A 16,021-nucleotide genomic window follows, 5' to 3' on the forward strand; every position below is an offset into this window, starting at 1 on the left:
CGGTCACATTACCGTCAGCGTTAGTCTTCTTCTTAATGATCCATTTGTTCTGAATAGCCTTGCAGCCTTCAGGTAGTACTTCCAAAGTCCACACTTTGTTTTCATACATGGATCCTATCTCGGACTTCATGGCCTCCAGCCATTTGTTGGAATCCGGGCCCACCATTTCTTCTTCATAATTTGTAGGCTCATTGTTCTCTAACAACATAATTGATAAGACGGGATTATAGTACCACTCTGGAGTAGTACGCGGTCTCGTCGACCTGCGAGGTTTGATAGGAACTTGATCCGGAGTTTCATGATCATCATCATTAACTTCCTCCTCAACCGGCGTTGTAATGATAGGGGTTTCCCCTTGCCCTGCACCACCATCCAGAGGGATGAGAGGTTCGACAACCTCATCAAGTTCTATCTTCCTCCCACTCAATTCTCTCGAGATAAACTCCTTCTCAAGAAAAGCTCCGTTCATAGCAACAAACATTTTGCCCTCGGATTTGAGATAGAAGGTGTACCCAACTGTCTCTTTCGGGTAACCTATGAAGATGCACTTTTCCGCTTTGGGTTCCAGCTTTTCAGGCTAAAGCTTTTTGAAATAAGAATCACATCCCCAAACTTTAAGAAACGACAACTTTGGTCTTTTGCCATACCATAGTTCGTATGGTGTCGTCTCAACGGATTTTGATGGTGCCCTATTTAAAGTGAATGCAGTTGTTTCTAATGCATAACCCCAAAACGATAACGGTAGATCGGTAAGAGACATCATAGATCGCACCATCTCTAATAAAGTACGATTACGACGTTCGGACACACCATTACGCTGTGGTGTTCCAGGCGGTGTCAACTGTGAAACAATTCCACATTGTCTTAAGTGAGCACCAAACTCGAAACTCAGATATTCACCCCCACAATTAGACCATAGGAATTTGATCTTCTTCTTACGATGATTTTCAACTTCACTCTGAAATTGCTTGAACTTTTCAAATGTTTCAGACTTATGCTTCATTAAGTAGACATAACCATATCTACTCAAATCGTCAGTGAAGGTAAGAAAATAACGATATCCGCCGCGTGCCTCCACGCTCATCGGACCACACACATCGGTATGTATGATTTCCAACAAGTCACTTGCACGCTCCATTGTTTCGGAGAACGGAGTTTTAGTCATCTTGCCCATGAGGCATGGTTCGCACGTGCCAAGTGAATCAAAGTCAAGTGACTCCAAAAGTCCATCGGTATGGAGTTTCTTCATGCGCTTTACACCAATATGACCTAAGCGGCAGTGCCACAAAAACATGGCGCTATCATTGTTCACTCTAACTCTTTTGGTCTGAATGTTATGTATATGTGTATTATTACTATCAAGATTCAATATGAACAATCCTCTCACATTGGGTGCATGACCATAAAAGATACTACTCATAGAAATTGAACAACCATTATTCTCTGACTTACACGAGTAACCGTCTCGCAATAAACAAGATCCAGATATAATGTTCATGCTCAACGCAGGCACTAAACAACAATTATTCAAGTTCATAACTAATCCTGATGGTAACTGAAGTGAAACTGTGCCGACGGCGATTGCATCAACCTTGGAACCATTTCCCGCGCGCGTCATCACTTCATCTTTCACCGGCCTTCGCCTATTCCACAGTTCCTGTTTCGAGTTGCAAATATGAGCAAGAGAACCGGTATCGAATACCCAGGCACTACTACGAGAGCTGGTTAAGTACACATCAATAACATGTATATCAAATATACCTGATTTTTCTTTGGCCGCCTTCTTATCAGCCAGATACTTGGGCAGTTGCGCTTCCAGTGTCCCATACCCTTACAATAATAGCACTCCGTTTCAGGCTTACGTCTAGCTTTCGGTTTCTTCGTCGGATTGGCAACAGGTTTACCGCTCTTCTTTGAATTGCCCTTCTTTCCTTTGCCGTTTCTCTTGAAACTAGTGGTCTTATTCACCATCAACACTTGATGTTCTTTACGGAGTTCTGACTCTGCGACTTTCAGCATCGCGAACAACTCGCCGGGTGACTTGTTCATCCCTTGCATGTTGTAGTTCAACATAAAGCCCTTATAGCTTGGCGGCTGTGATTGAAGAATTATGTCAGTGATAGCCTCTTGCGGGAGTTCAATCCCCAGCTCAGCTAGACGGTTTGAGTACCCAGACATTTTGAGCACGTGTTCACTGACAGACGAATTCTCCTCCATCTTGCAAGCATAGAATTTATCGGAGGTCTCATACCTCTCGATCCGGGCGTTCTTCTAAAAGATAAACTTCAACTCCTGGAACATCTCATATGCTCCATGACGCTCAAAGCGACGTTGAAGTCCCGATTCTAAGCCATACAAGATAGCACATTGAACTACTGAGTAGTCCTCCTTACGTGATAACCAAGCGTTCTTAACATCTTGGTCAGCCGTAGCGGGTGGTTCATCTCCTAGCGCAGCATCAAGGACATAATCCTTTTTCCTAGTTTGTAGGATCAACTTAAGATTATGAGCCCAGTCTACAAAGTTGCTTCCATCATCTTTCAACTTAGCTTTCTCTAGGAACGTATTAAAATTCAGGGTGACTGTCGCGTGAGCCATGATCTACAACACAAATATATTCAAAGTGGACTTATACTATGTTCAAGATAATTAGAGTTTAACTTAATCAAATTGCTTGCTAAACCCCCACTCAAAAAGTACATCTCTCTAGTCATTTGAGTGGTTCATGATCCAGTTCCACTAGCTCAAGTCCGATCATCACGTGAGTTGAGGATAGTTTCAGTGGTAAGCATCCCTATGCTAATCATATCAACTATATGATTCATGATCGACCTTTCGGTCTCATGTGTTCCGAGGCCATGTCTGCACATGCTAGGCTCGTCAAGCTTAACCCGAGTGTTCCGCGTGTGCAACTGTTTTGCACCCGTTGTATGTGAACGTTGAGTCTATCACACCCGATCATCACGTGGTGTCTCGAAACGACGACCTGTAGCAACGGTGCACAATCGGGGAGAACACAGTTTCCTCTTGAAATTTTAGTGAGAGATCACCTCATAATGCTACTGTCATTCTAAGCAAAATAAGGTGCATAAAAGGATTAACATCACATGCAATTCATAAGTGACATGATATGGCCATCATCACGTACTTCTTGATCTCCATCACCAAAGCACCGGCACGATCTTTTTTGTCACTGGCGCCACACCATGATCTCCATCAACGTGTCGCCATCGGGGTTGTCGTCCTACTCATGCTATTACTACTAAAGCTACATCCTAGCAATATAGTAAACGCATCTGCAAGCACAAACGTTAGTTTAAAGACAACCCTATGTCTCCTGCCGGTTGTCGTACCATCGACGTGCAAGTCGATATTATCTATTACAACATGATCATCTCATACATCCAATATATCACATCACATCGTTGGCCATATCACATCACAAGCATACCTTGCAAAAACAAGTTAGACATCCTCTAATTATTGTTGCATGTTTTACGTGGTGACCATGGGTATCTAGTAGGATCGCATCTTACTTACGCAAACACCACAACGGAGATATATGAATTGCTATTTAACCTCATCCAAGGACCTCCTCGGTCAATTCCGATTCAACTAAAGTTGGAGAAACCGACACCCGCCAGTCATCTTTGAGCAACGGAGTTACTCGTAGCGATGAAACCAGTCTCTCGTAAGCGTACGAGTAATGTCGGTCCGAGCCGCTTCGATCCAAGAATACCGCGGAATCAAGACATAATCAGAATCTCGGAAACTCATCTATCTCAGATCCTCGCAATCACAATGATACTAAGTACGACGTGTGACAGCCCGAGACCGACGTTCCAGAAGATTCCCCCTTTATTTTGTTTTCTTCGTGTCGTTATTTTTATTTGTCGCATCATCATCGCATCATGCACATCATCTGCATTGCATCGCCATCTCCGTTGCCGCCAGTTTTCAAAAGTTGCATCCGTTTTTAGTTGCCGGTTCTCGTCGTTGTCCGTTGTGAGCCCGACCACACACGCACGCACCCGCGACATCGTTCGAACCTTGTTTTCAAAATTGTGTGTAAAACTTTCTCTGATTGGGTTGAGATTTGACGTGTGGTCTTATTTTAATATAGGTAGGCCGCCTGTCAAGTTTCGTCGCGATCGGAGTCCGTCTGGTACCCGAACGGTCGACCGTAGCGGCACCGTATTCGGTCCATCGTCGGGCGTGTCCCGGTGTTTTAAATCACATTTCCGCGCCGCTCGTTTTACCTCTCGTCTTCGGATAAACACTCTACACAGCCCACTAGTTCCACCTAGCCACTTCCTCCGTTCGTGGTCATCGGATCGCGATCGTACGGACGAGGTCCACCCCACCCGAGACCAACCCTATATAAGTAACACTCCCTAGAGAGAGCCCTCTTACTTAACTAGGGTTTCCCCTAGTCATTTTTGCAGCCACCCCCCTCAAAAACTCCACCTGCTAGCCTCACCCTTCTAAATCCCGCAGCCCAAACCCCTCTGGACAAATCTGGTCATTGGATTCACATCTAATGGCTCAGATTCGCCCAAAACCCCACCTACCGGACAATGTCCATCCAAGTGGACAATGTCCGGGCGACCATAGGAGCTCTCACATGCCCGCAACTCCTCCCCGAGCTGCCCCGAGCCCTCCATGACAGCGCCAAGGATGCCTCCCGCGGCTCCTCGTCGTCGCCGGCTGGAGCTCGCCGGAGCGGTGCCCCGCCGGACCTCCTCCTCCCGGCTCCTTCTTCCTTCCCTCTCCTCTCCCTCTCACTTCTTCTTCCTCTCTGTGTCCCGCACGGGATCCATGGCGCCGGCCCCAACCTGCGACCCCGCCGCCGGAGAACCTCGTCTCGGTCCGGTCTATCCCGGATCCGGCCGACCCCGCCGCCGCAGGACCTCGCCGGTCTGCCCGCTGGCGCTCGGCCAGGCTCCGCCGCCTTGTCTCGGTCCTGATCTGGACCGAGACAAGGAGCTCCTCGTTAGCGCGTTCCGCCTCACAGCGATTGCCTGGCCGCATGGGCCTCCTGCCCGACCGGCTTCGGCCCAGCAACCCCCCCCCCCCCCCCCGCCGGCCCATCTCTGCTGCCGCATCCCAACCGGCCCAGGTGAGCCTATTCCCGCCCCCAGCGCTAGTTAGTATCCCGCGCCCACTGTTAGGCCCATTTAGATTAGGTTTTTTTGTGAGGATATTTTTTTCCAGGAAATAGACGATATTTAGAACGCCCGTAATTTTTATTTCGTAAGTTGGATCAGAACGTGTAGTATATGGTTTTCGTGTAGTTTTACGCGTAGATTACGTTTGTGCAACTTGCATAATTGTTTGACGTTGTTCAGTGTGATGTATGCATAGATTAACGTGATGTTTCCATAGGTCACGTCCCATAATAATTTCACGTGCGTGTCCGGATTGCTCGTGTGTCGTAGTAGAAATGCCCATGTTTTACGAACCACTTTTCCATGTATTTTAGAGTAGACGTTGGTATTTTTGTGTGTAGGGATTTGCCACTAGTTTATTTTCTGTGTATAGGTTATTATCTCGCATTTACGTGCGGCGATATTATTGTTGTGCAACCCCACATATTTTATATGTTTTCGGGGTAGAAAAATTCATGGGATTTTTCTGTGTATTCAGTTTTAGCTTTTGAGCAAGTTAGTTCGCGCGATATTTTGCTATGTTGCCCTCTTGTCTTTTTCGTAGGATTTAATCCATGCTTCATTTGAAGGAGGTGTCAACTAGAGAGTTGCCCTTTGATGTTTAGTCTAGCCCCTGGTATTTTTGGTTGCAATAGAAATGCATGTTTAGGTGTGGTTTGCTTGCTCTCAAGTTGCTAGAAAAAGTGTTGTTTTAGAGATGCTGAAATATTTCTAAGTTTGAGATCTGTTATATTTTGTTGCTGTTTTGTTTTGCTTCTATCTTGTGATCTGTAGCTCTTTTGAGGTTGGTCCAATGGAGTTAATTGTAGCCTTTGTATTTATCTAGCATGCTATGAATTTTCATGCCATTTGGAGTCTTGTAGCTTATGGTTTTGCTGCTGTCAATATGGCTTCAGATCGAAAACTGCACTTTCATGAAGTGTAATTTTCGCTAAGTCTGAAACTGTGTGTGAGAAGCCATTTTGTGACTTATTTTCCTAGTGATCCTTGATGTCATGTGTCGGGACCCCGATCCTAAGCCATAGGAATCCAGTCTGTAACACATCACATCTCTTTGCGGTCTCACGCACGGTTATCCCCACGGTTGCAGCCTTACCTTAGCCGGGACCTTTTGCGCCTTTTGACTCGCGTATGCAGTTGTTTTGCTAGCAATCCCATGACAAGGAACCCGGATCGACATGTCTGTTCATAAACCAAAGTGGCAGTTCCGCACAAGGACAGGCATACATGACCCAGCAAAGCAGGTGTCAGTCACCAGCGAATGTAGACGAGTCGTAGCAAGCTACAAGGACTCCATTACATCGCGTGACATTTCCCCAAAGGGGACAGACACAGCAGCTAAGAAGGACACATGTCGGTCAACCAATGTGTCCGGAGCAGTAGCGAACTACCATGGCTCGTTGGATCACAAAGGGGCATTTCCCTGTAAGGAATGCTACTAAAGCCTACAGCTAGGTAATCGAACCCCATACATATCAAGTACGACACACGTACGCATGGCATACTGATATGTATAGATACATCGATGGCATCACAACATAACCATAAACATACAAGCTTTATTTAAAAGGCTCGGAAGAGCCTCACATATAATATTACACAGTAGGGGTCTCACGACCCATCATAACAGTCATTCAAGTTACAAGCCAGCGGAAGTAGATAAACTGTCTCAGTACAGACAGATGAAACTAGAAGGCACATGGCCTGACTATGCTACAGACCCACCCTAGGGCCAGATCGTAGCTGGGATACCAGCTACTCGTCGTTGTTGATGTCTAGGTAGAACCCTCCATTAGGGTCATTAACAACCTCTGCAACAAATTATTAAGCAAACATGAGTACAAGAGTACTCAGCAAGACTTTAGGATAACTATCTACTCATGCAATGTATCAATAAGGAATTGTGGGGTTCATGCGGAAAGCAAGCATTTGACTCGTGGCTAGACAACTTGCATTTTAAAATAAATTTTGACAACTTGATTTCTCGCACACGAGTCCACTAACACCACAACAATACTCCATCATGGAATCATCCCGTCTCCATACGGGAATGCCGTCCACGACACTCACGCTTATCTTGACAATTTTATGAGTAGCCATTGAAGTTATCTATGAACAACATATATCTCCAAGTAGTCCATATCCGCGGACGCGGCTATTCGAATAGATCATAACCCTGTAGGGGTGTGCTTCTTCACACACGCTCTCGCCACTTATCACCATGTGCACGTCATGCACCTCGGCAACCGTCAAGCGGAAGCCCAGCGAGGGAGTCGGCCACGACCGTTAACCATGCTAATACTTAGTACAGGTCTATCGCCTATCTGAGGGTAACCCGCACGGAAGTCCGGCCGAGGTTTCCGCCACGGCCCTAAACGATGTGCGCAGGGTTCCCAAGCCCACCATCCGGGTGCCACTTGGTACACCGTGCCACTGCCTACCGCATCACAGCCCACCTCTCAGGTCAGCGCTATGCACGGCCTCCAGCATGACTATAAACACCAGAAACTACTTGCAACTCCTGGACCGAGTACTAGGCGATTAATAAGTCGAGCGGGGTCATATTTTAGGGCCCAACATGCGGTAGTATCTCGTCTTGGATTACATACACGGAACTCAGTTCCTAAGGACGATTCCAATTAAACAACCCGCCATGTACTCCTACATAGCCTTTCACCGGTACCTTTACCAAATCAAGTTCAACACACAACCTTTACTTACTGAACACATTCTCACAATTCTGTTCATCTCCCAGATGACAGACCATACACAACTCTAAGCATAGCATGCATAGCAGGATAAGGCACATCATGGCTCAAGCATCTATCAGGTATGCTAGGTTGCAAGGTTCAGCTATTTACTGTGACAAAGACAGGTTATGCAAAGGAAGTGGGTTCAACTAACATGGCAAAAGCATTTGAAGCATTTGATCCTAATGCAATAAGTAAGTGCAGGAGCGAGAACATGGGATTTATCGGGATGATCAAAATGGTTGCTTGCCTTGTTGCTCAGAGGAGGGGCAATATCCGTCAGTCGGATATTCGGTGGAACCCGGAGGGGCGGAGCCTACCGAAAGAAATGACCACAATCAATAACAATCATATGCAACAAAATGATGCATGATCATGGCATGAGGATGCAAGGTGGTATGCTAATGTAGCAATCATTTATTAAGTTCGAAGTTGCTTTGAATCAGATTCAAATATCACTTCAAACGAGGTATTCTCGAATACCATTTTAATTGATTCGACCTGATGCTCACAGCAACTTGTTTTTAACATGCATGGGAATGATATGTTAAGTTGCTGGTTGTGATTGAACAATGTTTGATCATAGCATTTGAAGTCGAGTTCAATGATTTTCAAATTCTATCTCCAAAGCATTTATTAAATTTGACCTATTCATTATTTGACATGTTTGGTCCAGTAACATTTTCAAACATGTTTGAAAATGCCATATTCAGATTCCATGGATTTTTCTGATACTTTTTCATATATAAATTATTTTCATTGGAGTTTCAATTAATTTCTATGATTCTTAGAAATTTTGGGGATTTTCTCGAATTCTTTTAAATCAGAAAATCCACTTATTACGTCAGGCTCACGTCAGCATGGCGTCAGCCGTCGGCTGACCTGGTCAGGTCAAACCCGACAGGGGGGACCCACTGGTCAGCCTCATAGGGTTAACCCCCGCGCTGACCAGCCCCTGATTGCGTTTGACTTAGGCCTGGGCCCACTGGTCAGTGACTACTTAACATTTTAAACATGGATTAACGAGGCCAGGTCATCCCCTGCCGGAGACTGACCGGCGGCGACCAGATCCACGGCGGATCTTTGCCGGAGAGTCGCGGGAGATGGCTGTAGTTCTCGGGATCGAGAGCCGAGAGCACTAGGAGGATCCCCAAGCTTGGCCTCATCGAGTACTGGCCTCAGGGAGGGCTGGGAAGGACCGGAGGTCACCGGCGACGAGCTGAGGCGACGGCCGGACCTCGGGCTCGTCGGTCAAGTGGCAAGGGGGCACGAAACCGAGGGGAGGAAGAGGGAAAACGAGCGCAAGCTCACGGGGAGTGCAGTGGAAGGCTTAGACGGCTCGGGGAGGCGCTGTGGGCGACGAATCGAACGAAGCTCGCCGGCGGCCGAAGCTTGAAGACGACGGTGTCGTGGGCGTTGCAGGGCTCGGGGGATATTCCTCTTCTGCAGGAATGACCAGCTCGTCAAGGCGGAGCGAATGGAGCACTCGAGGGGGGGAGATCATGTGGCTAGAGGGCTCGGGCAGCTCGAGCTCGAGCTCCTGTCAATGGCGGCAGAGGGGAACACAGCAACCGAGAGGAGAGGGGAGGAATGGGTCGCGGGGATGGATAGGGCCGTGCTCGGGGAGGTTATCCCCGTCTTGCCAGCGCACCGGGACGTCCAGGCAAGCAGGGAGCTACGTGGAGGCGCCGGGCGTCGCGGCGGCCACCTCCTGCTCCTACTAGCGAGAAGGAAGACGACACGGGAGCTGGGCCTGGGCCAGGTAAGCGACAGGTAGGTGTTTTGCCTTTTTTTCTTGTTTTGTTTTCTGATTTACTAACTATTTTGATTTGCTATTTATTTCAGCTCCAAAATAGTTTATAAAATTATTTTGAACACTCCAGAATATTAGTTGGAATATATCCAACCATTCCTGAAGTTTTCAACATTTTTGAAAACTTAAAGTTTTTGAATTCAAATTTAAACTTGAATCCAGTGGCTTTTTGCATTTAAATAAAATGTCAAATGTGTTATGAAAATAGTTTTCTTCACTGCTTATTTGCTTTCAAGAATTATCAGAAAAGTTGAACTTTTCTTGAGGCCATTTGGGGTTCATTGATTTTAACAAGTTTGGAATTTCCTTTAAATTGAGAAGTGGCTAGGGTTTTTGAGTTTTCTTCACCACTTGCTTTGATTTTGTTGCAATTTTCTTTTGTTAGGGTTCCAGGGATGTGACAACTCACCCCCACTCAAAAGAATCTCGTCCCGAGATTTAGAAGTCGTCGGGAATAACGCGGGATACTCAAGTGGGACACGATTCTCTCTTTCCCATATTGCCTCCTTTTCAGAATGATTTGACCATTGAACTTTAAGAAACTTGAGGTTTCTGTTGGAATTATGCCCTAGAGGCAATAATAAATGTATAGTTATTATTATAATTCCTGTATCAAGATAATAGTTTATTATCCATGCTATAATTGTATTGAATGAAGACTCATTTACATGTGTGGATACATAGACAAAACACCGTCCCTAGCATGCCTCTAGTTGGCTAGCCAGTTGATCGATGATAGTCAGTGTCTTCTGATTATGAACAAAGTGTTGTTGCTTGATAACTGGATCACGTCATTAGGAGAATCACGTGATGGACTAGACCCAAACTAATAGACGTAGCATGTTGATCGTGTCATTTTGTTGCTACTGTTTTTCTGCGTGTCAAGTATTTATTCCTATGACCATGAGATCATATAACTCACTGACACCGGAGGAATGCTTTGTGTGTATGAAACGTCGCAACGTAACTGGGTGACTATAAAGATGCTCTACAGGTATCTCCGAAGGTGTTAGTTGAGTTAGTATGGATCAAGACTGGGATTTGTCACTCCGTGTGACGGAGAGGTATCTCGGGGCCCACTCGGTAATACAACATCACACACAAGCCTTGCAAGCAATGTAACTTAGTGTAAGTTGCGGGATCTTGTATTACAGAACGAGTAAAGAGACTTGCCGGTAAACGAGATTGAAATAGGTATGCGGATACTGACGATCGAATCTCGGGCAAGTAACATACCGAAGGACAAAGGGAATGACATACGGGATTATACGAATCCTTGGCACTGAGGTTCAAACGATAAGATCTTCGTAGAATATGTAGGATCCAATATGGGCATCCAGGTCCCGCTATTGGATATTGACCGAGGAGTCTCTCGGGTCATGTCTACATAGTTCTCGAACCCGCAGGGTCTGCACACTTAAGGTTCGACGTTGTTTTATGCGTATTTGAGTTATATGGTTGGTTACCGAATGTTGTTCGGAGTCCCGGATGAGATCACGGACGTCACGAGGGTTTCCGGAATGGTCCGGAAACGAAGATTGATATATAGGATGACCTCATTTGATTACCGGAAGGTTTTCGGAGTTACCGGGAATGTACCGGGAATGACGAATGGGTTCCGGGAGTTCACCGGGGGGGGGCAACCCACCCCGGGGAAGCCCATAGGCTTTGGGGAGACACACCAGCCCTTAGTGGGCTGGTGGAACAGCCCCAAGGAGGCCTATGCGCCAAGATAAGAAAATCAAAGGAAAAGAAAAAAAAAGGAGGGAAGAAGTGGGAAGGGAGGGGGACTCCTCCCACCAAACCAAGTCCAACTCGGTTTGGGGGGGGAGTCCTCCCCCCCTAGGCTCGGCCGACCCCTTGGGAGTCCCTTGGACCCCAAGGCAAGGTCCCCCTCCCTCCTCCTATATATATGGGGCTTTTAGGGCAGATTTGAGACGACTTTCTCACGGCTGCCCGACCACATACCTCCATAGTTTTTCCTCTAGATCGTGTTTCTGCGGAGCTCGGGCGAAGCCCCGCTGAGACAAGATCGTCACCAACCTCCGGAGCGCCGTCACGCTGCCGGAGAACTCTTCTACCTCTCCGTCTCTCTTGCTGGATCAAGAAGGCCGAGATCATCGTCGAGCTGTACGTGTGCTGAACGCGGAGGTGCCGTCCGTTCGGTACTAGATCGTGGGACTGATCGCGGGATTGTTCGCGGGGCGGATCGAGGGACGTGAGGACGTTCCACTACATCAACCGCGTTCACTAATGCTTCTGCTGTATGATCTACAAGGGTACGTAGATCACTCATCCCCTCTCGTAGATGGACATCACCATGATAGGTCTTCGTGCGCGTAGGAAAATTTTTGTTTCCCATGCGACGTTCCCCAACAGTGGCATCATGAGCTAGGTTCATGCGTAGATGTCTTCTCGAGTAGAACACAAAAGGTTTTGTGGGCGGTGATATGCGTTTTGCTGACCCTCCTTAGTCTTTTCTTGATTTCGCGGTATTGTTGGATTGAAGCGGCTTGGACCGACATTACTCATACGCTTACGAGAGACTGGTTTCATCGTTACGAGTAACCCCCTTTGCTCAAAGATGACTGGCAAGTGACGGTTTCTCCAACTTTAGTTGAATCCGATTTGACCGAGGAGGTCCTTGGATGAGGTTAAATAGCAACTCATATATCCCCGTTGTGGTGTTTGCGTAAGTAAGATGCGATCCTACTAGATACCCTTGGTCACCACGTAAAACTTGCAACAACAAAATTAGAGGACGTCTAACTTGTTTTTGCAGGGTATGATTGTGATGTGATATGGCCAATGATGTGATGTGATATATTGGATGTATGAGATGATCATGTTGTAATAGAAATATCGACTTGCACGTCGATGGTACGGCAACCGGCAGGAGCCATAGGGTTGTCTTTATACTAACATATTTGTGCTTGCAGATGCGTTTACTATTTTGCTAGGATGTAGCTTTAGTAGTAATAGCATGAGTAGCACGACAACCCCAATGGCAACACGTTGATGGATGATCATGGTGTGGCGCCGGTGACAAGAAGATCGTGCCGGTGCTTTGGTGATGGAGATCAAGAAGCACGTGATGATGGCCATATCATGTCACTTATGAATTGCATGTGATGTTAATCCTTTTATGCACCTTATTTTGCTTAGAACGACGGTAGCATTATGAGGTGATCTCTCACTAAAATTTCAAGACGAAATTGTGTTCTCCCCGACTGTGCACCATTGCTACAGTTCGTCGTTTCGAGACACCACGTGATGATCGGGTGTGATAGACTCAACGTTCACATACAACGGGTGCAAAACAGTTGCGCACGCGGAACACTCGGGTTAAGCTTGACGAGCCTAGCATGTGCAGACATGGCCTCGGAACACATGAGACTGAAAGGTCGATCATGAATCATATAGTTGATATGATTAGCATAGGGATGCTTATCACTGAAACTACTCTCGACTCACGTGATGATCGGACTTGGGATAGTGTAAGTGGATCATGAACCACTCAAATGACTAGAGAGATGTACTTTTTGAGTGGGAGTTTAGCATATAATTTGATTAAGTTGAACTCTAATTATCTTGAACATAGTCTAAGTCCACTTTAAATATATTTGTGTTGTAGATCATGGCTCACGCAAGTGTCATCGTGAATTTTAATACGTCCCTAGAGAAAGCTAAGTTGAAAGATGATGGAAGCAACTTTGTAGACTGGGCTCGTAATCTTAAGCTAATCTTACAAGCTGGAAAGAAGGATTATGTCCTTAATGCTGCGCTAGGAGATGAACCACCCGCTACGGCTGATCAGGATGTTAAGAACGCTTGGTTAGCACGTAAGGAGGACTACTCAATAGTTCAATGTGCAGTCTTGTATGGCTTAGAGTCGGGACTTCAACGTCGCTTTGAGCGTCATGGAGCATTTGAGATGTTCCAGGAGCTGAAGTTTATCTTTCAGAAGAACGCCCGGATCGAGAGGTATGAGACCTCCGATAAATTCTATGCTTGCAAGATGGAGGAAAACTCGTCTGTCAGTGAACATGTGCTCAAAATGTCTGGGTACTCAAACCGTCTAGCTGAACTGGGGATTGAACTCCCGCAAGAAGCTATCACTGACAGAATCCTTCAATCACTGCCGCCAAGCTATAAAGGCTTTGTGTTGAACTACAACATGCAAGGGATGAACAAGTCTCCCGGCGAGTTGTTTGCGATGCTGAAAGTCGCAGAGTCTGAACTCCGTAAAGAGCATCAAGTGTTGATGGTGAGCAAGACCACTAGTTTCAAGAGAAACGGCAAAGGCAAGAAGGGCAATTCGAAGAAGAGCGGCAAGCCTGTTGCCAATCCGCCAAAGAAACCCAAAGCTGGACCTAAGCCTGAAACAGAGTGCTTCTATTGCAAGGGTATGGGTCACTGGAAGTGCAATTGCCCCAAGTATCTGGCAGATAAGAAGGCGGGCAAAGAAAAATCAGGTATATTTGATATACATGTTATTGATGTGTACTTAACCGGCTCTCGTAGTAGTGCATGGGTATTCGATACCGGTTCTGTTGCTCACATTTGCAACTCGAAGCAGGAACTGCGGAATAGACGAAGGCTGGCGAAAGACGAAGTGACGATGCGCGTAGGAAACGGTTCCAAGGTTGATGCAATCGCCGTCGACACAATGTCACTTCAACTACCATCGGGATTAGTGATGAACTTAAATCATTGTTATTTAGTGCCTGCGTTGAGCATGAACATTATATCTGGATCTTGTTTATTGCGAGACGGTTACTCTTTTAAGTCTGAGAATAATGGTTGTTCTATTTCTATGAGTAACATCTTTTATGGTCATGCACCGAATGTGAGAGGATTGTTCATATTGAATCTCGATAGCGATACACATATACATAACGTTGAGACCAAAAGAGTTAGAGTAAACAATGATAGCGCCATATTTTTGTGGCACTGCCGCTTGGGTCATATTGGTGTAAAGCGCATGAAGAAACTCCATGCTGATGGACTTTTGGAGTCACTTGACTTTGATTCACTTGACACGTGCGAACCATGCCTCATGGGCAAGATGACTAAGACTCCGTTCTCCGGAACAATGGAGCGTGCAAGTGACTTGTTGGAAATCATGCATACCGATGTGTGTGGTCCGATGAGCGTGGAGGCACGCGGCGGATATCGTTATTTTCTCACCTTCACTGACGATTTAAGTAGATATGGTTATGTCTACTTGATGAAGCACAAGTCTAAAACATTTGAAAAGTTCAAGCAATTTCAGAGTGAAGTAGAAAATCATCGTAACAAGAAGATCAAGTTCCTACGGTCTGATCGTGGGGGTGAATATCTGAGTTTCGAGTTTGGTGCTCACTTAAGACAATGTGGAATTGTTTCGCAGTTAACACCGCCTGGAACACCACAGCGTAATGGTGTGTCCGAACGTCATAATCGTACTTTGTTAGAGATGGTGCGATCTATGATGTCTCTTACTGATTTGCCGTTATCGTTTTGGGGTTATGCATTAGAAACTGCTGCGTTCACTTTAAATAGGGCACCATCAAAATCCGTTGAGACGACACCATACGAACTGTGGTATGGCAAAAGACCAAAGTTGTCGTTTCTTAAAGTTTGGGGATGTGATGCTTATGTCAAAAAGCTTCAGCCTGAAAAGCTGGAACCCAAAGCGGAAAAGTGCGTCTTCATAGGTTACCCAAAAGAGACAGTTGGGTATACCTTCTATCTCAAATACGAGGGCAAAGTGTTTGTTGCTAAGAACGGAACTTTTCTCGAGAAGGAGTTTCTCTCGAGAGAATTGAGTGGGAGGAAGATAGAACTTGACGAGGTTGTCGAACCTCTCATCCCTCTGGATGGTGGCGCAGGGCAAGGGGAAGCCTCTGTCATTGCGACGCCAGTTGAGGAGGAAGTTAATGATGATGATCATGAAACTCCAGTTCAAGTTTCTCTTGAACCACGCAGGTCGACGAGATCACGCGCTGCTCCAGAGTGGTACGGTAATCCCGTCTTATCAATCATGTTGTTGGACAACAATGAACCTGCAAATTATGAAGAAGCAATGGTGGGCCCAGATTCCAACAAATGGCTAGAAGCCATGAAATCCGAGATAGGATCCATGTATGAGAACAAAGTGTGGACTTTGGAGATACTACCTGAGGGCCGCAAGGCTATTCAGAACAAATGGATCTTTAAGAAGAAGACGGACGCTGACGGTAATGTGACCGTTTATAAAGCTCGACTTGTGGCAAAGGGTTTTTTCACAAGTTCCAGGAGTTTACTAC

This window comes from Hordeum vulgare, chromosome 4H (genome assembly GCF_904849725.1).
Source record: "Hordeum vulgare subsp. vulgare chromosome 4H, MorexV3_pseudomolecules_assembly, whole genome shotgun sequence".
In the NCBI taxonomy this organism is placed as follows: Eukaryota; Viridiplantae; Streptophyta; class Magnoliopsida; order Poales; family Poaceae; genus Hordeum; species Hordeum vulgare.